Source organism: Phycodurus eques, chromosome 14, assembly GCF_024500275.1.
Source record: "Phycodurus eques isolate BA_2022a chromosome 14, UOR_Pequ_1.1, whole genome shotgun sequence".
Classification (NCBI taxonomy): Eukaryota; Metazoa; Chordata; class Actinopteri; order Syngnathiformes; family Syngnathidae; genus Phycodurus; species Phycodurus eques.
Window position 1 is genome coordinate 20,684,996 of NC_084538.1, and position 25,428 is coordinate 20,710,423.

At 43.7% G+C, this 25,428-nt stretch overlaps 1 protein-coding gene across 1 annotated transcript in view; it reads left to right on the forward strand.

The window, feature by feature from the left end:
- Positions 1-4,651: 4,651 nt before the first annotated feature.
- The window catches only part of lingo2b (leucine rich repeat and Ig domain containing 2b), a 58,264-nt gene continuing 37,487 nt past the window's right edge, over positions 4,652-25,428 (forward strand). Inside the window, exon 1 of the mRNA XM_061696537.1 lies at positions 4,652-4,738. The gene's annotated coding sequence lies outside the window, so the exon portion shown is untranslated. The remainder of the gene's footprint in view (positions 4,739-25,428) is intronic.

Below are 25,428 nucleotides of genomic sequence, written 5' to 3' on the forward strand. Positions count from 1 at the left end.
TTGATTATTAATTACATTAAAATAAAATCTTGATCAAGTCATCTTAGTCAAGTTCAAAGACATCTAAATGCTAGGCTAATAAAAATAATTACAAAAGTGAACAATGTGGAGTAAAAACAATTCATGAAAATGAACTTTACAAATGCCCCACGGAGTTCAGAAATATGTTCAAATATGACATTACAGCTGAATCCCAGAGATCCATTAATTCTTGACACCTTACTTTGGTGCTCATCTATGAGTCTTTTTTATTTCATTTTTCTCGTCAAAAAAACCCAAAAACAAAACATTTGCTTGAGATCAGCAGACTGACTATGATGTTGAATAATCCATGTCTTCAAAAAGTATAGTTCACAGGCACTCACAGCAAGACAATCACAGTGTATGATTGCAGAATATTTTCCTGGTTGATTTGTTTCTCTGGAGAAAGTAGATGCGTCAATATTTACAATCTAGAGACACCTTCATCAATGTAAATACAGAGGGTTTGCAAAACACTGCTAACATTAGAGAATGGACAGTACTGAAGTTACAGCTGTGAATCATTAGTTGATAAGCATACCTGAATCAGGTGACACTCAGTGAAAGCAGCAACAGTTCAAGAGACAGGAGCCTCTTAACCTCTACAATGAGCTTCCTCAAATGGTCAATGAAAGTGGACCTAACACAGGACCCTTTGGCACACCCTTCTCAACAAATATAATATCGGGGCATACACCATCATATCTAATGCACGACTGCCAAGGTAGTTACAAAACCAAGCCACAGCTTCTTCTGAGAGCCCAGAGCTGAGAAGTCTAATTTTTAATACATCATGGTCAACTGTGTCAAAAGCTTTGGACAAATTATTAAAAAGTGTAGCACAGAGTTGTTTTCCTGTCAAGTACATGACAATACAGTGGAACCTCGATTTAATAGACCACGATTTAATGGAAATCGGAAGTAAATAACCGTTTGCACAGTACAGATTTATAGATTTCAGAGTATAGATTTCAGTTGTCACTTAAACTGTTGTTGACGAAGTCTGTTACTTCCAGAATTGGCGGCTGTTGTTTACTGGCGCTGTGGGGCAATGTAGGCAGAGACTGGTACAAACTGTACAGATTTCTGGGTCACAGCTATACAGTACAATATGATGAGAATTTTTGGTGGACTGGGAGGGATATGGCCCTGAAAAACGATCCTGGATTTCATGCAAGCTCATATTGGACGACTACCTTATTAGAGACTTTAATGCGGCTCACCTAGGAAAACCTGGTGGGACGCCAGGGGGCGTCCGTTGAGAGAGAGGTACTGTCATGATCCATGCCCTGCAGTTCCTCTTTTGGAGCTTGGGTGGCGCCGTGTGCCTTGTCTCTCCCTCTCCCCCTCTACCCCCCTAGACATCAGCATCACCTGTGCAGCGCACCTGTCTTCAAGCAGCACTGATTACTGCCTGCATTTAAAGCCTGTGAAGTTCTACAGCCTTCACCTGAGTATTGACACTTGTCTGTGACTCACCAGCCGGCTCTCGTACTTCCAGGGTTTTTGTGGTATGACAGTAACTATCCTATGACCCACTACCGTACTCACCCGATTGTGTTCTTTCCCGTCTCCAGCGTTCCTCCCGTGCCTTTCTTGCCTCGCTGCCTGCTCCAGCCGCGCCGCCAAGCAACTCCACCTGCTCCCATTCCTGCTTCTTGCTCGCTCCTTGTCCTGCCAGTCCACCACCCTGCCTCAGATATCCTTACCCTGTGTCAACCTGAAATAAACTATTCAAAATCTACTCCCTCCACCTCAGTCTGCTCCTGGGTCCAATCCAACTCACATAGTGACATACGCGTTAATCGCACAATAATAACAAAAAATACATAAAAAAATAGTGGTGACAACTAATGTGAAGTGTAGGACACATCGTCATAACTTCGAATGCACCTCGCCTCTCTGAGTTTCGCTTTGTAATTGATCGGGCGAGAGGTACCCCTTACGCCGGCTTTCCCCCCTCATCTTAACAAAGCCCGGCAGACCACCAGCAGTACAGTACCGCTTTTCCAAGACCTCAATCCTGTATCTAGTGAGGGTCTATCTTGAAGAGAGAGAGGGGCGAGGGACAAACCACTAAAAAGGGGACTGCAGGATAACTGCAGGTTACTGACAATGACAATTTACTTCCTCTGTTTGAGTACCCCTTGGCACCTTGCAGAGGAAACTAATTTCAGCAGCTTGTATCCGGGATCTTGTTCTTTCAATCACAACCCACAGCTCGTGACCATAGGTGAGGGTAGGAACATAGATCGACCGATAAATCAAGAGCTTCGCCTTTCGGCTTAGCTACTTCTTTACCACAGCGGATTGATACAATGTCCACATCACTGCAGACGCTGCACTGATCTGCCTGTTGATCTCCTGTTCCATTTTTCCCTCACTTATGAACAAGACCCCAAGATACTTGAACTCCTTCACTTGGGAAAGGATCTGATCCCCGACCCGGAGAGGGCACTCAACCCTTTTCCATGGTCTCAGATTTGGAGGTGCTGATATTCATCCCAGCCGCTTCACACTCAGCTGTGAACCGCTCCAGTGAGAGTTGGACATCACGGCTTGATGAAGCCAACAGAACCACATCATCTGCAAAAACCACTCTGCGCCACAAATTCTGTCCATAAAAGTTATGAACAGAATCGGTGACAAAAGGCAGCCTTGGCGGAGTCCAACCCTCACTTGAAACGAGTCCGACTTACTGCCGGCAATGAGGACCAAACTCTGACTCCGGTCGTACAGGGACCGAACAGCCCGTATCAGGTGGTTCGGTATCCCATACTCCCGAAGCACCCCCCACAGGACTCCACGAGGGGACACGGTCGAACGCTTTCTCCAAGTCCACAAAACACATGTAGACGGGACGTGGGTGAAGTTCTGCCGGAGGTGGGAGTTGAAACTCTTTCTGACAGGGGATTCTGCCAGACATTCCCAGCAGACCCTCACAATACGTTTGGGCCTGCAACGTCGGACTGGCATCTTCCCCCACCATCGGAGCCAACTCACCACCAGGTGGTGATCAGTTGACAGCTCCGCCCCTCTCTTCACCCAAGTGTCCAAGACATGCGGCCGCAAGTCATATGACACGACCACAAAGTCGAACGGCGACCTCGGGTGTCCTGGTGCCAAGTGCACATGTGGACGCCCCTTATGCTTGAACATGGTGTTCGCTATGGACAGTCCGTGGTGAGCACAGAAGTCCAATAACAGAACACCACTCAGGTTGTGATCGAGGGGGCCGTTCCTCCCAATCATGCCCTTCCAGGTCTCACTGTCATTGCCCACGTGAGCATTGAAGTCCCCCAGCAGAACGATGAACCCCCTCCTAGGACTCCAAGAAGGGTGGGTACTCTGAACTGCTGTTTGGCACAAACAACAGCCCTGCTCATCCACTGCTGTTTGGCACAAACAACAGCCCTGTCATTCACCGGGGTGAACCCCAATGTACAGACGCCAAGCAGTGGGGCAAAAAGTATACCCACACCTGCTCGGCGCCTCTCACCATGGGCAACTCCAGAGTGGAAAAGAGTCCAACCCCTCTCAAGAGGACTGGTACCAGAGCCCAAGCCGTGTGTGGAGGCGAGCCCGACTATATCGGAACTTCTCAACCTCACACACCAGCTCGGGCTCCTTTCCTACCAGAGAGGTGACATTCCACGTCCCTAGAGGTGTGGCCTCTAGGTGTGTCCTTCTGTAGCCGAGGATCGGATCGCCAAAGTCCCCGCCTACGGCCACCGCCCAGCTCACACTCCACCCGACCCCTATGGCCCCTCCCACAGGTGGTGAGCCCATGTGAAGGGGGACCCACGTTACCCTTTTGGGCTGTGCCCGCCCGGGCCCCATGGGTGCAGGCACCAGGTGCTCGCCTTCGAGCCCCACCTCCAGGCCTGGCTCCAGAGGGGGGCCCCGGTGACCCGTGTCCGGGCAAGGGAAACCTAGATCCGTATATTTTGCTCTTCATAGGTGTTTTTGGAGCCGTGCTTTGTCTGGTCTCTCACCTAGGACCTGTTTGACAAAATATGTCATGTTTGAGACTACAGCAGAATGGTACATGACAAGCCCACCTATAAAGGAGGAAGTGATATGAAAAAAATCTGAGCTTTTGCTTAATAAAAATTATAATCGAAGACATTTCCTGTAATTTAATTACACATTTTCTCCCAGTAATGTAATGGATTACAATAATATACATTTTGTAATAATAAATACATAATCTCGCTACCTGTAATAAATTACTCCCCAATACTAGTAGTAAAAATATAACTTCAACGTAAGCTATTGTGCATTTATGAATGGGGTTTCATTTGAATTCAGGCTTTTACTCTGAAGGTACAAATACATCAGTCTTCCTGCTGCTGCTGGTTTGATAATTCTCTCTCCCCCTCTCTCTCTGACTCTCTCTTTCTCCCCACTGCCATCCAGCACTGTGTGGATACCTCGCAAAATGTGGAGCAGCCTCCGGGAGGGTTGAGCTGCAGGGCAACTGAGGAGAAGACCACATATGAGAAAATAAATCCAACAAAAAAAATATTTTTGTGCAGGTAATTTTTCCAAGGAAGTGCAAGGAGACCAATTCAGACAGAGGATTGCCTTTGCAGTCTGTACAAGTGTGTGTCAGTTAGAGTGTGTGTGTGTGTGTGTGTGTGTGTGTGCGCGCGCCTTGGACTCTGCTTCTGCGTTGTAAAGGTGGATTTCGACATGTGAAGAAGCAGGTAACAAGGTAAGACTCGTGAAACTCTTTCGACTGTGTTCAATTCTCTTCATGTCCTTTCAGAATTTGTTTCAATATTCAAGCCAAGATAAATGACAATCGTGTCCAGCATGACTCATTGTCAATGGACTGTTAACTCACAGGAAAAAGATATCAGCAGTACTAATAATACCTTTAGTCTTTCTCTGGCCACAAGGTGTAATTCACTACATAATAAATAAATGAATATTATCATAGCCCTGATGAGTTTGGAAGAGAATGCAATGCATTCACTGTGGGATTTTTAGTGTGCGATGACACTTTTGTTTTTCAGGCATGTCTGGCTTGAAAATTTAAACATTTAAACCTTCTTCTCCCCTGACTGATTAGTCAGGGGAGAAGAAGGTTTAAATGTTGGCTAATGGATGAAGAGAGATAAATGTGAGGGGAGTCCTCAATGATTAGGGCAGCTAATGGCGTGATGACAGCAAGAATACTCCACAAGGTGGTCCCTAAGATGCACTGCCAGATAACACATATGAACTTGATGCCGTGGTGTGAGTCAAAGTGGCCTTGCAGCACAGTAGCACTGTCCTTTTTTTGTAGCCCCCCCCCTGAGTGCACCACGATCTAAAAGCATTGGTTTAAAAAAAAAAAAAAAAAAAAAAAAAAAAAAAAAAAAACTTACCTCAATGCTGACTTTAAGCAGGAGAAATAGGACTGAATTATAAATGAGTTATGTCCCAGCTGAGGGACTCAGCTAGTGCCTCCCGTCTCACTTCCAGAGCTTCAATTGGAAACGGAGTGCTAGGAGTAATTGTGTGTAAGTTCAGTCTAATTGTTCTCCTCTTTAGAAGGCAGAGCAATGCTTACATTAGAAATAAAATGGATGAATTACCCGTGATAATAGTGTGCAAACATGTAGCTTTTTAGCTCTTTTTTTTTTTTTTTTTCCTTTGGCCAAATGTATTCAAGTGCAGGGACTTTGTGGTACATCAGGGCTTTGACAACCTTGCTGTCTCTGAACGACAAGGATGCTAATGGTGGAGAGTGAGGATGCAGGCATTACCGCTGGAAGATAAAGAGAGGGAGTGGGGTCCGTGAGAGCGTGTGTGAGGCGTTTCCATGGCAACCTGACAGGGGTGTGTTTGGTCCCCGGAGACGGTGCGAAACCAGAGGGTGCGAGAGGGAGAGATGAGCGGAGAAGAGAAAAGTCTCCCTTGTTCAGGGGGAAAGGGGGATGGGAAGGAGATGATGGAGGGAAGAAGGGCAGGTAGGCGCGTTTCCCTTATCCTATTGTTTGTTTTCTCCTCTCCCCGCTGCGCTTGCCTCGCTCGCTGGTTTCCTCAACCTTCACACGCAACCTTTTTTTTATTATTATTATTATTTTTTTAATTTCCCATTCCCAGCAACTTCTCTCCGTGGTTATATTTCTGTCACGAGAGGCTGTTCCCACTATCATCAGACACGCATTAGAACTCATTGCACGACATCATCCTTTAGTTGTTCTTGAATAGATTCTTTGCGTCATTTGCTTATATTCGATGCAGCCTGTATCCAAATAAAAGCACTTTATGGCTGAACTAATGAGCTACCATCCCTGCCAAAAAGCTGCACTCAAAGCTGCTGTTGTCATCTTGGTACTTTTTCTGTTCTCAGATGGTGCCAGTGTTGGAAAATAAAAAGGAAATCAATGCCACTGTTTACAACGAGGGGTTTCGCCTATTAATCATTATATATTAATTTTCCAAGAATTATACCAGTAATTCAATGAACTTGCAAATCTTATTTTCAACAATGCACCTGCCACACACTATTCCTGTGAATATGCAATATAATGTTTATTAACCATCTCAAATAATCTAATTCATATCACCCCCCCCCCCCCCCCCCCCCCCCCCCCCGAAAATCACCATTGACTTTTGTCAACACGTGCGTGTGATTACATAATATCTGGCTTGATCGAGAAATATGAACTCTAATCTTGCAATTTTAAAATAATAATAGAATTCCAAAATGACTTTTTGTGAGCAGACCATTTTCTATGTCTGCTTCTCGTCTGATGTTAATGCAGAATACACGAGCAGAGGTTTCAAAATGAAATTTGATTCTGTTTAGGGTTAGGCAAAATAATAAAGTGTGTTGATAGTTTCTTTTGTATTCTTATGTAGATTGTCAGAGTGTTAAGCATTCTTTGTGACAAGCACCAGCTATTGCAAAGCAATTTGGGACTTATTGTATGCTGTGTGTGTTCTGTTTGCTGACTGGTCAGTTTAGTTTTCAATGCAATAACAGTGCATCTCGCACGCTGTCTGCTTGTAAGGGTTTGAAAACAATATTACAAAATAAGGATGAAATATATTATAATTACTACTATTACCAGTTGTATTTTTTTTTTGTGGCTGCTGATTTGATATTTGAGAATACTTGATTTTTATTTTTGATAGTAATTATGATAACCACACACAGTCTTTCTTGAACAAAACAATGGTTCTGATTCACTCCAAATACTTGTTGAATGCGTGTCAAAAAACATTTTCCCGGATAATAAATTCACAAATTCCATTGATCCATTTTTTTTTTTTTTGCGATACAGCTTATCCTGTTCAGGGTCACAGGGAAGGTAGTAGCCATCTGAATGCACACGGGACTAACCACCAGTCAATCACAGGGTTTATGAATATGACATTATGTGGGAATTGATCCCACATCAGCACCATGCAAGTTATCTATGTGACGCACTATAAATTTCCCACAAATGTATATTTAGAAAACAGTTGACCGTATTTGTAATGCAATGATGTAAGTGCCAAAGTTTCCATTAATGGCTGTATAAGTAGCTATGTAACTAGTGTGATATCTGATCAATTGTGCGCAGTGTAACACACCAATGACAAATAATAATTCAACACCATGAAACAATATACAGTTATGGTGAAGACCCACCATTTTTCATTTTTGCTCAAGGTAAGCTAATTATGACAAGATGACACAAAATATTCAACAGACCACAGTTCGTCTCATCCACCATTTTGATACCCTACCACTGTGTTATGGTACCTCAACTGTAACATAATCCAGTCTATGGTACTCTCCGTGCAAATGCAAAAAGTTTGAAAGTGTACTGAATTGATGTGTGCAGAAGAGACACAGATCACAACCATAACCCAAACCAAAGAGAAAGACGAGGCAAGTTAACAACAACATGGACATATACGTAGGCTGCCAGTAATTGTCTAGACACGTTAGGGCCTGACTGATGAGACTAGCTGAAATCAATTCACATCAGAAAACAAGAAGCACAATGCAAGGACAGGAAAAACAGGATGGATCGAACCAAAATGTAACTGATAAACAAAACCTAAACAGAAAATCAGAAGTCCAGACAGGTGTGCTTTAAAAGCCTTTCTTTTTTTCTTTTTCTTTTTTTTTTGTGTGTGTGTGCATCTTGACTGTTAGAAATCCCCTGCAGGTCTGTGAGCAAGGACAATGTAAACCCTCATTTTAATCGATCATACTGTTTTGCAGAGAAAAAAAATGTGCTTCCACCCTGAGAGTCATATCGACAAATCTGTCAAGAACTACGGTTAAATCAGAAGAGTTCAATTAGAATACCGACATGGCTTCTGAAAAGATGAAATCCGATCAAAAAATACCTACATCACTAGCGCAACTTCCATCGAAGACAGAAAAATGAAATAAAGTGGAGAGAAAATTAATTTCTGAATTGGTATGGCTTATTGGGAGATTGTAAATGCTTTCTAGAAGTATTCTCAAAATAGACTCCAAAACAGTGTTGGCCTGACGGTTATGATACGGAGCCAAAATAAAAACTCGTAGCCATGATGGCATTCAGTCAAATACAGTGGAATCTCTTCTTGGATAAAAAATCTAATCCAAATCTGTTTTCACAAATGACTGGACCCCCAGTATTAGGCACGAATAAATGGCACTCTCCTGAAAGTGATTTTAATTACCAATATGAACTAGGGCTGCACAATTATGGTCTAAATAATCAATATTGTAATCGATATTGAGATCAATATTGTGATCGTGATTATTAATCAGGGTTATTCCTCATGTTAGGGAAAAAGCTTTATTTTTATTGGACGGCTTTTCTACAAACAGTTTTCAGGGCAAAATGAATCTTTAAATAAGAATAACTGCTAATCATAAAAAATAAATCTACCCCAAAAAAAAATTGACTCTACCAAGTGCTAAGTGAATAAATGTGCTATTATAAAGTGCAATCACAAATTGCAAACTAATGGAAGTACTGTAAATACAGTTAATGCATAAAACGCAATAACATTAGGCTGTAAGTACCGACTTTTCATTTGAAAATCCCCGTCGTCAATATAGTGAATTGTCAAGGGCGTTTTTTTTTTATTTATTTATTTATTTATTTTTTTTTGCTGCCTGACTAGGTTGTGGGCACGGCTACAAATGAAACACATTTCATATGCAGCAGTGCCTGCATTTTAAATGCAAGAAAATCGCTGACGATCAGGCTCATTTAAACGTGGCACCCAAAATTGCGATCACGGTTAAAATTCCATGAATTGTGCAGCCCTAGTTTAAACCATTAATATTCGACAAACTGTGATGCCAAAATACTTTCATTGCATTTCAAAAGCTTGCAAACATTTTGAAACATTTCTGTACCCTTAAAAATACAATAAACATCTTACAGCTAATCCATCCATGTGTGTTTAGTCCTAGTTAGGCAAAACTGCAATGACCCAAAGCAGACATGGGCGCCGCCATTACATTAGCCCTCTCCCACTGGCTGTCAATCACACATCTAACCTGGCTGCTTATTGGATGAGCAAATATGTGTATGAAGTATTTTGTTAGCCATCAATTTCTGAAAATATGCCTGCAAGCTAGCCATTCAGAATAGTTTCAGATTGTGACAGTGTAGTTAGTTTACATGAGACTGTACATTGATTTTTTTTTCCACCCATGACTTGGCAGCTAGGCTAGGGGAAGATCTGGGGTCAGGCTGCTTGACTACAAAGATTCCACAATGATTGAACCAAGGCAACTGTACTCTTCTTGTTTTGTTGCAGGTTGTTGCACTTGATCCAAAAGGCTTCCTTAGTTCTAACCCTTTTAAGTGGGGAGTCTTCCTATTTACCGTTTGGGCTTTTTTTTTTTCATAGATGGCGCAGCTGCGGTCGAGTGTAAAAACTGACGTATCTTGATTTTCATGCAAGCGCAAGACGCGCTGCGTGTGTTGCCGATTTGGCAGACCGCCTGCGCCAAGCTGTGCGTATGGGTGCAGCAAGGCTTTTCCCTTGGAGATGGTGGATGGTGGAGTAAAAATTTTGTGTCACAAAATCCATCTAAACTTGTGCCTACAGAGACCCACGTCTATGTTTTGGCACAGGCGGTCTCGTGATTTTGGTGAATTTGATTGGGGCACATGTTAATCATTGCAGAAATCAATTAATGGAAACCATTATTGTTTTTATTATCATCATTATTATATGGGATCACATGAACGATCGTTGGATGGGATGGAGATAAAAGAGGTCCCCAATCATATTTAAGGCATTAGCGGTTTTCAAAAGCTCATTCTGTATTTAATAAGGCTAACGTTCAATGCTCCAGTCACGACCACTGCAACTGACTGGTTGGTATGCAGAATGGTAGGTAGTTCACCAGCCATACCTAGCAAAAACAACAACAACAACAACACCAAAAACAACAACAACCCTATTGTCCCTACTGTCTTAATTTTCTGTTGCACTTGGATTTTGTCATTTTTTGTAGCAGCATCAAACCAGACTGTGATAGATGAACACAGAACGGGTTGAATGACCGCTGTGTAGAACTGCCTCAAGAACTCCTGCGGCAGGCCTTGCCTCCTCAGAAGCTGCAAGAAGTGCATCCTCTGCTGGGCCTTTGTCAGGATGAAGTTCATTTTGGTCTCCCACTTCAGGTCCTGAGAAACTGCAATTCCCAGGAACATCAAGGTCTTGACAGTTGACACAGAGCAGTTGGACAATGTGGAGAGGGAGATGTGACAAAGGGTGTTTCCTGAAGTCCGTGATCATCTCTACAGTCTTGAGTGTGTTCCGCTTCAGGTTGTGTTGGCCACAACTTTAGATGAAAGAGGTGTGTCGTACACATACATTTCTCATTTTTATTCATGAAAGATGGGTAAAAATGAGAAATCTGTACAATCATCAAATGTATGTTGACAATGTTGGTCTAAATCCAGATTTTGTGAGGAAGAAGATGTTTGTGTTTGTTCAGATGTCGCCCCACTGAGCACATTAAAAGATGCAGCAAGTAACACACTGTTCAGTTGTTATAGTAGATGAATTTTTAGTTTGACAGAGAAGAAGCGGCTCGTCTGTGGGGCCCTTTTGCTGCCGTGCGATTAGCATTGCAGATGTGGGTTTCTGTAGGCGTCGGTTACAACAAACTCAAGGTTCCCCCGTCTCCAATGCGTGACTAAAATTCATCAGTAATGCGTGGGAATTTCACAGCACAATAATGCTCCTACATTTCGAGTGACTATTTCTTGTCCAGGTATGTTGCAGCTCCTTGTGCACAAGCTCTCTTTTTCTCTTTCTCACATACGCAAGTGCTCAAGAACCACAGGCGAAGTTTAATGTTGAATACCCCCCCAAAAAATAATTTATTTCCTACAGATTTTGGGGCTCAATATTTTGTGTGGAAATTTGATGGAGGAGGCTGCTGTAAAGGAAACTGCCTAATTGAAACACAGTCATAACCATAATAACACTTTTATTCTACATGTTACTATCATTATAATTATCTACAGTAATGGAAAGCAATTAATTGAGAAACGTTTATTAAAATCTGTACAATAATTCCGGAGTCCTAATTAAGCAATCTGACTCAAATGTGACTCATTACAATCGATGTGCCTAAATCCTTAAAGCTCCCATAAATAAAAACATTGACTGGCTTTACTATAATTTGGTGATCACTCAAAATGAATCATATCCATTACTGAAGACAGTCAGGATCGAATTGTTAATGAAAGTATCAGCACCATTTATCTAAAAAATCAATATGCTATAGTGGTGCTATATACACTTGCACACAGACACACGCGCGCGCACACACACACACACACACACACACACACGTCACCAATTTGTTCACACCTGCCATGTAACAGACTGTCATGTTTTATTACGATAATGAGGTTGTTTGTTCCATTAATAAAAAGCTGACAAAAAGCGACACTCCCTTTGCCTTGGGGTTGTTCCCTGCCACATACCCTGACCAGCAACTTCCCCAGACCTTTGTCTTGTCACTGTATTAATTATTGTTTTTTTTTTTTCTCCATCCATCCATCCATTTTCTGGACCGCTTATCTCACATCAATATTTTTTTGCTCTTAAAATTTTGTTACCGCACTGCTTCTTTGTGTGTTGTTTCGAGTGTCTGTTCTGCATCCTATGCTTTGATCCTGGTGGACACCAGCGGGGAGGGCTGCCGTCAAGCTGAAGGAGTCCTATCGGACCTTTTGGGCTGTGGGATTCATTGGCAGCTGATGGGTACCTGCCTGGCCAAGTGGAATGCAGATTTGGTGGTTGCTGAGGGTGTGGGAGGAATTCAGTGAGGCCATGGAAAATGACTTTGGAGTATGGGGAACTGAACCCTTATACGGGCTATTCGGTCCCTGTACGGCTGGAGTCAGGGCAGTAAGGCAGTAAGTCAGATTCATTTCCGGTGACGGTTGGGCTCCGCCAAGACTGCCCTTTGTCACTTATTCTGTTCATAACTTTTATAGACAGAATTGCTAGACACAGCCAAGGCCTACAGGGGGTCCAGTTTGGTGGTCTCAGTATTGCATCGCTGCTTTTTACAGTTGTTGTGGTTCTGTTGGCTTCAACAAAGCCGCGATCTCCAACTCAACTCTCACTGGAGTGGTTCACAGCCGAGTGTGAATCGGTTAGGATGAAAATCACCACCTCCAAATCTGAGACCATGGTCCGCAGTTGGAAAAGGGTGGCGTGCCATCTCCAGGTCGGGATTAGATCCTGCTCCAAGTGGAGGAGTTCAAGTATCTCGGACTCTTGTTCATGAGTGAGGGAAGAATGGAACGAGAGATCGACAGGCGGATTGGTGCAGCGTATGCAGTGATGCGGACTTCGTATCGGTCTGTTGTGGTGAAGAAGGAGCTAAGACGAAAGTCAAGGCTTTCAACTTAACGGTCGATCTACGTTCCGCCGGCACGGTAATGACTGGTTAGCACATCTGCCTCACAGTTCTGAGGACCGGGGTTCGAATCCCCCCGCCAGTGTGGAGTTTGCATGTTCTCCCCTTTGCCTGAGTGGGTTTTCTCCGGGCACTCCGGTTTCCTCCCACATCCCAAAAACATGGGTGCTAGGTTGATTGAAGACTCTAAATTGCCCGTCGGTGTGAATGTGAGTATGAATGGTTGTTTGTTTCTATGTGTCCTGCGATTGGCTGGCAATCGGCTCAGGGTGTACCCCACCTCCCGCCCAAAGATAGCTGAGATAGGCTCCAGCAGCCCATGACCCTAATGATGATAAGCGGGAAAGAAAATGGATGGATAGATCTACGTTCCTTCCCTCACTTATGGTCACGAGTTTGGGTTCCCTTAGAGATAGGGTGCAGAGCCGCTGCTTCTCCGCATTGAGAGGAGCCAGACGAGGTGGCTCCGGCATCTGATTAGGATGCTTCCTGGTCGCCTCCCTGATGAGGTGTTCTGGGCATGTCCCACCGGAAAGAGACCCTGGGGACGACCCAGTACACGCTGGAGACACTTTCTCCCGGCTGGCCTGGGAATTCCTTGGGATCCCCCTGGAAGTGGCTGGGGAGAGGGAAGTCTGGGCTTTCCTGGTAAAGCTACTGCCCCTGAGACCCAACCTCGGATTAGTGGAAGAAAATGGATGAATGGATGGATTATTCTTATTATTATAATACCTGTGCTTGTTACTGGATTTTAGCCATCGTGACTGCTCCTCATGCCAACTGTCAAGATGCTTGATAACCGGAGTACCTGCTTCTCGTCACCTCTGTGATCTTTACACTGGAGACTATTTGATTGGTTCACATCAATAGTCTGCATCTTGTTTCAGAAAGCTTAACATCCTCTTTTTAACACCTTATAGGCCACCTAACACCTTATATTGCACTTGTCTTCCAGGATGCACATTTTTTAAATAGATGCCACAGACGACATTCACCCCAAATTCACAGGGTCTTTTGGCTTTTATAAAACCAACACTCCTCATCCAACATTTATGTTGTCTGAATTCCCCTATTTCCCAACTTTTTAGTGTTCGCTGTGGAAAGTTGGCATAAACAAGTGGAACATTGAGGGGATTTCATTTTGCCGATGATACATGCTGATGGGGTGAACCTTATTAAACTTGCAGTGACTGAAATAAGGTAATAGTACTGGAATTTAAATATGCCTTGATGGATATGCTATAATACAGTTTTTCAGTATTAGTAGCACAATGGAACATCTGAGTGAGGGTTACTTAAATACAAATAAAAAGATTTTTTTTTTCAATGAGTCAAAGGTCCATTTATTGAGGTTGCTCAGGGCACATGCAATAATACTGTAATATTAAAAACAAAATATCCTTTTCAAATCAAAACAACAAAAATACAAACTAAAATAAAATGTCATTTTACATGAAAATGAATAGCTGGATGAAACAAAAAACGACCCCTGTCATAAATCCAAAACAAATACTGTATCAGGAGGGACTTAAGAACACGTTTTTAATTCAATATCAACACAAAAACGTAGTTCTGTCCAAAGGGGAATCAAGTATCTCGGGAATTCCAAAACATAAAGGCATGCTAAAATCAAACCTAATGTTAATTTTGAAAAATATATTTCATCATCTGAGAATGGCTCCAGGACTTTGAACCCAAAGTCCAACCCACTCTTCGTGAGCATTCTGTCGCTATTTGTTATTGTGTTACAGATGTGACAAGAATCCTGCTTGCAGATTCATATGACCATTTCAGTACATTTGTTTTTCTTGTTCTTCCCTCTGAATTTTGAGGAAATGTTTCTTCAAATTGGAAATCTTTATTACAGCGATAATCGACTGGCATATTAAGCACATGGGTCTTGTGCCGTTTGGAGGGACAATGACTGCAAATGTTGCAGTCCATTCTTTGAATTGCCAATTTTAACTTTCCACCTTTCTTTTAGAACACTCCATTTCCAAGCAATCTCGGCTCCTACACCTGCCAAAGTGTCAATAATATCCTAACTGCTCCAAAAACAAAGATAAAAATTGCACTTGCATCAGTGAACTCTGAGTGACCCAGTAACAGGCTGTCTGTGTATCGTTGGCATGGAGACAAGTCCTATACGCTGAACCAACCTAAACACGTACAATACATGGCAATGACAGCGGCCTTTTCGTGTGCCATAAGCTTCCGCAGCACTGAGCTGCGTAGTTGTGCCGACAATGAACGGCTTGGCCGACAGTGCTAAGTGCAGTGTTAAACGCCCTTAAAGGGAACGTTGGGAGTTTTCAAACTAACAAAGCTAGCATGGCTTATTCATGATGGAGTATTGCCAAACATCAAATGTTACTGGTTTCCTGTTGTCTCTTTTGGAACGTACAATTCATTAAAATATAAGAGAGGTGATAAACTTGCCTGACGACCCGGTGAGGATGATGATGTTGGCAGTGTGTGTTCCATGCCCAGCGATGCAGCCGTCTGCCTCGGACACCACCATTACATGTTTACCCTTGATCGAGAGCTGTCCAATTCCGTCTTTTTAACTTTTGTTGCTAACCAGAGTTAAATAATCCAGCCAAGAAACTCAATGCAATCCTTTTGTGAGAGGCTGCTGTGTGCAGCAGATAGAGTGCGCATATGCGCAAATGACTCTTCTGTCCCTCCCTCTGCCACAACAGTCTCTGAAAGGCTGTTCTTGTCGGGGCGTGACACATTTTAAAATAATAATTAAAATAAAATTAAAGGCATAAAATGGGGCCAGAGAAGGATTAGTTTTCAAAAGATCATTTTAAAAATATTAGACTGTCTGGTCATACAGACAGTTTAAACATATATGACAAAAAGTGTGTATGATTTTTTAGAATGTAAGGTAATGCTTTTGGGAGATTTTGCAACCATTTTTCGTACAAGAAATAATTGAAATACAAATAATTTGTTGCAGATTCCAAACCTTCAGCATGTTTTTTTTTTGTTGTTTTTTTTTTGCGTAAGCAACTTTTAAGTAACATTTGATATTCTTAATATGTCCTACAAGTGATAAAATTTGCGGTGACAGAAGATTACTGATTATAACGCAACGCGCTTCCATCCATCCATTTTCTGAGCCGCTTCTCCTCACTCGGGTCGCGGGCGTGCTGGAACCGATCCCAGCTATCATCGGGCAGGAGGCGGGGTACACCCTGAACTGGTTTCAACGCACTTTACTTTTGTTTTTTAAATTTATTATTTAGTGTCAGTTTAGTTATATTAGGTAGTCTGGACAATTGTACACACAAAGTGTCATAATGGGGAAATTCCTGCCTTTACAATCCAGTAAATTTGAATGCCTCATACAGCCATCGGTGGAGAGAGGGCAGTGTCGGGCTGGGGAGGACACTTGGCCAGGTGTTATGGCACTCCGGCCTGGTCTCTGGCCAGCCATGCCTTTCCCCCGTGGATTTTTAATGCACCACATATATTCGCACATCCTCTGGGGAGCTGGTTGGCCTGGGTTGGGGTGACGGTTGCGGGTCATCATTGCCCCGTGACCGTCTCACCTCACCCCCACCAGCCTCCCCAATTTTAATGCATGACAACTCACCACACACAGTACAGGGCCAGTTGGGGACCTGGTAACCATAGTAATGGGGTAGGTAGTGGATATTCCCATTTCCCTTGGCTTGACTTGACACCCTCCGCTTGGGTCCCCGCCTTCCTCTCCCCTCTCCTGGTCCCCTCGCCCGGCATTGCTCGCAGCAGGTGCTTGACATAGGCTCGCTTTTGGTGGGCTGTGACCTCTTTCAGGTGGGAGCTGGCTCCTGCGTTGGGCCCTGTTGGTGGTTGGGGCCACTCCAGAATTGGTAGGGGTGGTGGCAGAGGTGGGGCACGCTGGGTGGGGGCAGGGAGTCCGGTACCCTTGCCCCTCCCTTTGGGACTGGCCAGGGCACTTCAGTTGGGCTGGGAGACTCCCCTGGGTCCTGGGGAGTGGGTGGCATCCTCCTGGCTGGGTCCCCCACAGGATGGCCCGCCCTTGACCCCCCCTTGTGGGTAGAGGTGGCCGGTCCCACCCTTCCCCAATGTGCCGGCTTAGCAACTCCATACACCAGTTGACTCACATGCATGTGATATGGTGTTCATTCATTAATTCATTTTCTATACCGCTTATCCTCACTAGGGTCGCGGGCCGACTTGAGCCTATCCCAGCTGACTTTGGGCGAAAGGCGGGATACACCTTGTACTGGTCGTCAGACAATCACAGGCCGCATATAAACAAACAACGATTCGCACTCACATTCAGACCTACGGGCAATTTATAGTCTTCAATTAACTGACCATTCATGTTTTTAGGATGTGGGAGAAAACCCAGGCAGGCACGGGGAGAACATGCAAACTTCACACAGGCGAGGCCGGATTTGAACCCGGGTCCTCAGAACTGTGAGGCAGGTGTGCTAACCAGTTGTCCACCGTGCCCCTCGATATGATGTTCATTCACGATTAAATTCCATAGACACGCTATAGGCTTTAATTGTTTGTACTGGAATCACGAATAATAATACAGATTATATTAAGATATCCATTCACAGGTTCTTACAGGTGTTTAAAATCTATAAAAGCATCCCACCGCACCACTCATCAGTAGCACTGCCTCGCTCGTTCCCCACGTCCTGTCCTGCCTTGTGCTTTTCTGTCCTCTCATCTTGTCCTATTGGTCAGTTGTTGGACGTCCTCACCGGCTGTCCCCCGTCCACAAATAAGAACACGATTTGACTGTTGTAAAGTTACTTGTGGTGAAATACAGTGATACATTGACTTGACTTTGGCTGTTCTGATTTTACTCTGCTACTGCTCTGAACCCTTCTTCAACCATGAGTGGGTCAAAGAAAAGAAAAGTCGACAGTGAGTGCCGAGTGTTTAATATAGAATAGACTACGAAATACTTTTTCACTGAAGTCCAGTCAAAGGCTGTATGTCTAATTTGTTAAGAAACCATTGCGGTTTTAGAGGAATACAACATCCGCTGTCACTTTTCTACCAAGCATGCTGATTATGCTAACAGCCAATCAACGCAGGAAATGATGGCTACGGCTCAGCGGTTAAAATCCAGCTTGCAGGCTCAGTAAAACACCTTTATCTGACAAACTGCCATCCAACATTCAGTCACACAAGACCCTGAAACAGAGCCACGGGAGCTGCAGATGGAACTGATTGATCTCCAATGTGATACAGTCTTAAAAGAGAAGTTCAACTCTCAAACTGGATAAGTTTTATGCTTCATTAAGCGCAGACAAATTTCCAAAAATCCGGAAGATGGCACAGAGGATGCTGGTGGTGTTTGACTCTATATATGTGTGAACAGACTTTTAGTGTGATCAACATCAACAAAACATCTTACAGATCCCAGCTGAGTGATGAACACCTCATATGTGTTCTGAGAATTGCCACAACAAAACTGACATCAGACTTTGATGCACTGGCAAAAAAAAAAAGTTGGTCAACAAAACAACACTGTTCCAATTAAAAGTAAATCTAAGTATTAACACTACAATGCCTTTTATTATTATTATTATTATTTTTATTTTTTTATGTAAGCATCTGGTCCTGGCTTGGACCGCCTGTCAAATTTTAAAAGTCAATGTGGCACCTGAGCCAAAAAGTTTGCCCATCCCTCATCTAGATTACCTAACTATTGTTCTGCTGTGGTTTGTACCCCTATTCCCTGTGTCCGTTCTGTCCCTCTGTCTGTTCCCTAAAACCCTTTGCTGTCCAGCTGCATTTTCAATAAACATCAGAATGATTCAAAATTTTAAAACGTAAGCAGAGGGAGTATTTCAAACTCCCCTGTTGCACAACAAAACTGTTCCAGCACAAAAGCCATACAGATCCACCTTTCTGCAAGGCCATGCAGCTGAACGGGAGAGGTTAAAAAACAACAAATTATGGGGTACAAAACTATGGGGTACTATGGTAAGCATCACATTTTACGTTTTTGCTATCACCGGTACCCTTCTGAGGTCGAACAAGATACAGCAGGGGTCACCAACAAGTAGCCCCCTGGGAACACATGAGTTTCCTGCGGTCCTATTCTAAAAATAGCTTTCCAGTTATGGGACATTGTGATTTCCTAGAAATGTTGAGGAAATTATAATTTGAAAATGTAAAGATTGACAGAGATTTCTAGGACTAAAGTGTTGCATATTGATATTTATCTGTTTTCTACCTTGTTAAATAATTATAGATAATTTTTATGAGAAATCACTGAGATGATCAGTGTCTTCACATACATGAATATTGTACTATTCATTATTATTAAAAACACACAATTAAATAAATGACATTTGAGCATATATTTTATATTTTTTAACTCTGGGTTTTGGTGCCACATTCAACAAGTTTTTTATTTTAAAATATTTTCTTTTTATGCTTGTCACGTAATTGTACGACGAATGTTTTACAGTGATAGTTCATACAGGCTGATGTGGTCATCTTATTCCCTGGAAGTGACTGAGGTTTAAAACCCTCTTCAAAAAAGGCAGATATGACTTAATTTATCCCAGTGTGCATAGACACCCTCATCAGTTCTGACCTAAAGACACATTTTACACTTGCTGATACTCCAGCAAAAAGAACAAGGTGGCGCATAATTTCAACATTATCTCAGAGAATGCTGACTCAGTAGGGGATCGTTGAGTCCGGTGCAATTAAAGGATTAGTAAGGGTCACAGCAATTTCCTTTGTTCTCACCTTAATTAAAAAAAGACTAGAATACACTAGACAAGAATGTGCAAATCTACAACAGGCCAGCAAGTCATTGTTTTACTGTGCGAAGGTGCAAAAAAAAAAGAAGAAAAAAAAGGGACAAATAAACATTTGGATTGCTGCCCCGAAACCAAAACAAATGAGCCAAAGGTGGAGATTCAAAAACATTTTTTCTTGGTTTGGTCCTTCTGACTTGACTGAACAATTGGAAAAAAAATGTATTACCAAACATGAGTGAGAAGTACAGTAATATTAATTGGTCAAATAGGAAGCACTGCAGTTCCAAAAAATGCAAAACAAAACATCCATCCATCCATTTTCTGAGCCGCTTTTCCTCACTGTGGTCGCAAGCGTGCTGGAGCCTATCCCAGCTGTCATCGGGCAGGAGGCAGGGTACACCCTGAACTGGTTGCCAGCCAATCGCAGGGCACATACAAACAAACAACCATTCGCACTCACATTCACACCTACGGGCAATTTAGAGTCTCCAATTAATGCATGTTTTTGGGATGTGGGAGGAAACCGGAGTGCCCGGAGAAAACCCACGCATGCACGGGGAGAACATGCAAACTCCACACAGGCAGGGCCAGGGATTGAACCCGGGTCCTCGGAACTGTGAGGCTGACGCTCTAACCAGTCGTCCACCGTGTCGCCGCAAAACAAAACAAACAAAAAGCAAATGTGTGACTCACCTGTGCACAGGCAACCTTCTGCAAACTGCGCCTATTGCACCATATGGACTAAATAGGTCGCTTCAGGCATTCCCATCTGGACATCCAAAAAATATGCAGAATTTAGTTCCTTTGATGAAGCGCAGTACCCTAAAATGATACTTAAATGCAGTGCATTGCTGCCAGAGTGGTTGAATGCTATGCATTAAACATTAATATGTGTAATCAAAATGATGTTAAAGGTATTCCCTTTATAGGTGGCATGCCAGTCGGGAGGTTAGTATGTCTTCCTCACTGTTCACCAAACTCAGCCCCTGCCTTTCTTGCTGCCACTCACCATCATTTGCTCCTCATAAAGAACATCAAAAGTGAAGAAAATTGGAAGAAATGCATGAAAATGAACAGAATGAAGGACAAATTATGTTGCGTTGTGGAAGTAAAGATTCTAAAAAATGTTCTAAAATGTCAATAGTGTGGAATATTGGAAAGGAAGTCGTAAACAGCATGGCATCAAATTCATTCATTCTCAACACCGCTTATCCTGGTTAGGGTCACGGGGCGCTGCAGCCTTTCCCTGCTGACTTTGGGCGAAAGGCAGACAACACTCTGAACTGCTCGCCACTCAGTCGCAGGCCACATTTAGACACGGATAACCATTCGCACTCACATTCACACCGTCACTGAGTGAGAACTGAACCCACGCTGCCCGCACGAAAGTCAGGCGAGTGTACCGCTACACCATCAGTGATGGCATCAAATTTAACCAACTCAAATAGGAAAATGGAAAGCTAAGGAAGTTAAATGGATGTTAAATGAGATTCTTACAGCCCTCAATATAAAAATGTATTGCAGTGTAATAACCTCTGCCTGTTAGTACAGCGTACTTATTTATTGTGTTGTTAATTACCATCATAGAGTCATTAGTTAGACGTCACATGCAATATATTTGAATACTTGATGGGCCTTAGATCATCTAATATTTTTATTCATACAACATAAACAGTATTGGGAAATAACGAATTATAACTAATGATGTAACATAAATTAATTCCAAAATTCACAATTTTAATCCAGTAGATTACTGGGAGAAAATGTGTAATTGAAGTCGAGTTGCTTTTGGAAATGTCCATGTTTACAGCGTTAGTGACATCAAAATTATTATTATTTTTTAAATCGCTGTAAAAGCTCAGATTTTTTTCAAATCACTTCGTTCTTCTAAAGCCGACACTCGGGATTGACTCTCTTTGGTCATGTAGTCTCAAACCTGACATGTTTTTCCAAATGCGACCTGAACGCACCACCTTGTCGTGAAATTCATTCTTTCTTTCATTTTCCGTACCGCTTTGCCTCACTAGGGTCACGGACATGCTGGAGCCTATCCCAGCTATCTTCGGGCGAGAGGCGGGGTACACCCTGAACTGGTCCCCAGTCAATCAATCTAAACAAACAACCATTCTCACTCACATTCATACCTCCGGGCAATTTTAGTCTTCAATTAACCTACCATGCATTTTTGGGGATGTGTGAGGAAACTGGAGTACCCGGAGAAAACCCACACAGGCACGGGGAGAGCATGCAAGCTCCACACAGGCGGGGCTGGATTTGAACCCGAGTCCTCAGAACTGTGAGGCAGATGTGCTAACCAGTTGTCCACCGTGCCGCCCCTTGTAGTGAAATCTACCAGTTTATCTGAGATTTTGAAAATGTTAGACTCATAGTTATACTTTTGAACACATAGAAATACGATGCTTGGTGAATTGTTCTTCACAATAGTAATGGGGGTGCCTGTGTGGGTTTTCTCCGAGCACTCCGGTTTCCTCCCACATCCCATAAACATGCGTGGTAGGTTGGCTGGCGACCAGTTCAGGGTGTACCCCGCCTCTCACCCGAGGATGGCTGGGATAGGCTCCAGCACGCCCGCGACCCTTGTGAGGATAAAGCGGCATGGAAAATGGATGGATTGATGGATGGATGGATGGGATGGGAGAGTTCAGGTGGGCAGAGGACAGAAGAGGTAGAGGTGGCAGAGCAGGCAGAGAGTTCAGATTCCTGACACCACGATGAATAAAACTGTCTTTGAGTCAGCTAGTCCTGGACCTCAGACTCCGCAGTCTCCTCCCGGATGGCATCAGACTGAAGAGGCTGTGTGATGGATTGGTGGCATCCCTCGCTATGCGGAGGGCTTTGCGGGTGAGGCGGGCGCTGTAAATGTCCTGCAGGGAGTGAAGAGAGGTTCCAATGATCTTCTCTGCTGCCCTCACTATGCGATGGGAGTCGGGCTCTGGCTCTTCTCAGCTTGTGCAGGAAGTAGAGACACTGGTGAGCTTTCTTGGCCAGTGATGAGGTGTTGCTGCTCCAGGGGAGGTCCTCGGTGATGTGCTCTCACTCTCTCCACTGCAGCACCGTTGATGTTCAGGGGAACGTGCTGGGAGTGCGCTCTCCTGAAGTCCACAACAATCTCCTTGGTTTCTCCACATTTAGGGAGAGATTGTTGTCCGTGCATCACCCGGCCAGGCGGCTCACCTCACTCCTGTAGTTTGTCTTGTCCCGGTTGCTGATGAGACCCACCACAGTTGTGTCGTCTGCAAACTTGATGAAGAGGTTGGAGCTGTATGTTGGTGTGCAGTCACAGGTCAGCAGGGTGAAGAGGAGGGGACTCAACACACAACCTTGACGGGCCCCGTGTTCAGAGTGATGGTGCTGGATGTGTTTCTGCCGACCCGTACTGCCTGCGGTCTACCTGTCAGAAAGTCCAGCAGCCAGTTGCACATCGAAGTGTTGAGCCCCAGCTGGTCCAGTTTGTAGATCAGTTGTTGAGGGATGATGGTATTGAATGCTGAGCTGAAGTCTATGAACAGCAGTCTGACATATGAGTCCTCAGAGTCCAGGTGTGTGAGGGCAGAGCGGAGGGCAGTGGAAAAGGCATCTTCGGTTGACCGGTTGGACCGATATCCAAACTGGAAGGGGTCCAAGGAGGGGGGGATGTGGTGCATGACTAGCCGCTCAAAGCACTTCATCAGGATGGGAGTCAGCGCTACCGGAAGGTAATCATTGAGGCAGGAGGGAGACGACTTCTTCGGGACTGGGATGATGGTGGTGGCTTTACTTTCAGAAACATATTACATATTACATTACAACAGGATATCTTGTAATTGTAACCAGCTACATTTCCAAAGTAATCTTCGCAACAGTGATGCACACAGATGTTGAACACATTCGACTTCCTGAGCCAGCTCCAGAGTAAAAAAAATTACAGGAACTGATTGAGTATCACATCATCAAATCATCCTGATGTGTTGCATCGTAATAAAACCAGCTCCTGATTGCTTGTTGTATTTGTGATTGGAAGAAGGGGAGTGCTGATTGTTAAACAATTGAACATGCAGGAGGGCTGAAGCGTTGAGCACAAATGAAGCCATCAGTGCACAAATAAACAAATTGTTTGTTCAGGTAGGGAATGGGGTGCCCCACCTGCTACACTAAAGTCACCGCTGTGATGATTCCATTGGCCCCTGAGCTACGTTCTTAATGCACTCACCCTTCTACATTATAAAGCTCTTGAAAGAACCCAAATCCCACTAAAAGCAGCAGTCTGGCCTTTGTGATTCCTGTTGTGGAGCCAGTGGCCTCTCAGCTGTCCTATTGTGTGGACACGCTCTCCCTGTGTGAGAGCACACTTCTTGCTGAGAGGCAACACATCTGCTTGATGGCCCCAGCCTTGGTGCTTGTTAAGGATGAACACGTCACTTTGTCATTGGACGGGGTGGGGGAGTTGGCGGCTGGTGGCCACAGGTTCCTTTTTATTAATGTATTCATTCAGTCTTTTTAAGATCTAGAGTCTATCCCATCTGATGTGGACCAGAGGCAGGATACACCCTGGACCGGTTGGAAGTCAATCGCAAGGCACAAATGGATAACAACAATTCACACTCACAGTCGTACCAAGCAATGGGCAATTTAAAGTCTTAACGTAACGTACGTATGCTAGGTTAATGTACGTAAACATAACGTGTTTTGGGAATATGGGCCTAAGAGCGGTGTAAAATTATAGTTGGAAATTAAAATAAGGCTGTGTTCACATTTCTCAGTATTGGTTTGGTTAAAATCTTGAATGAGTGTGAATGCCGCCATCTGGTAAGCATCGAAAAACGGACCGATACCCATTGGTAGTCCTAGCTATAGCAAAAGTAATTTAGGACTGCGTTTAACTTAATGTTCCTCAAACAAGATTCCAAACTAAAGGTGATAGAACCTTTTTTTTTTTTGTCTCATTCACAAGTCCAAAGATTTATGCATCCAACAATTTTCTAACAAAGCTGACTGGGGAGGGGCGGGATACAGGTGAGAATGGTCACTTGACAATCGCTGGGCACATATAAATAAACAACCAATCATCCGCACTCACATTCACACTGTCATCGAGGGGGCACTGAACCCACGCCACCGGAAAATAAGCCAGGCGAGTGAACCACTCCAAAAAATAGCATTTAAAGCATTAAAGCACAGGTGTCAAACTCAAGGCCCGGTGGCCAAATCTGGCCCGCCATGTCATTTCATGTGGGAAAGCAAATCATCTGTGTCAAGTTCCAGGATTATTGCTCAAATTCTCATAAAATATTAACAATAAAGAGTAGCGTTGAGACATTGCAAGCATTTTCCGTTTATGGTAACTTGAACAATAGTTGAACAAACTATTATCCTTGACTTCTGATTTCAAAACTAGGTATCCATCAATTTGTATGTAATAATGAGGTGACTAAACATTTATATGGTTTCACAGTCAACAGCCCTCTAAGGGAAACCGTCACTACAATGTGGGCCGCGACAAAAATGAGTTTGACACACCTGCGTTAAAGAATCCAAAATCCCAAAATGTGTGAGCATCCATCTATTCTCAATACCGCTTATCCTGTTCAGGGTCACAGGGCACTGGAGCCTATCCCAGCTGGCTTCAGGCGAAAGGCGGACTACACCCTGAACTGGTCGCCAGTCCGTTGCGGGGCAGATATAGACACGGCCAAGCATTCGCATTCACACCATCATTGAGTGGGAACACTCAATGATGCACGCTGCCCAAAGTCA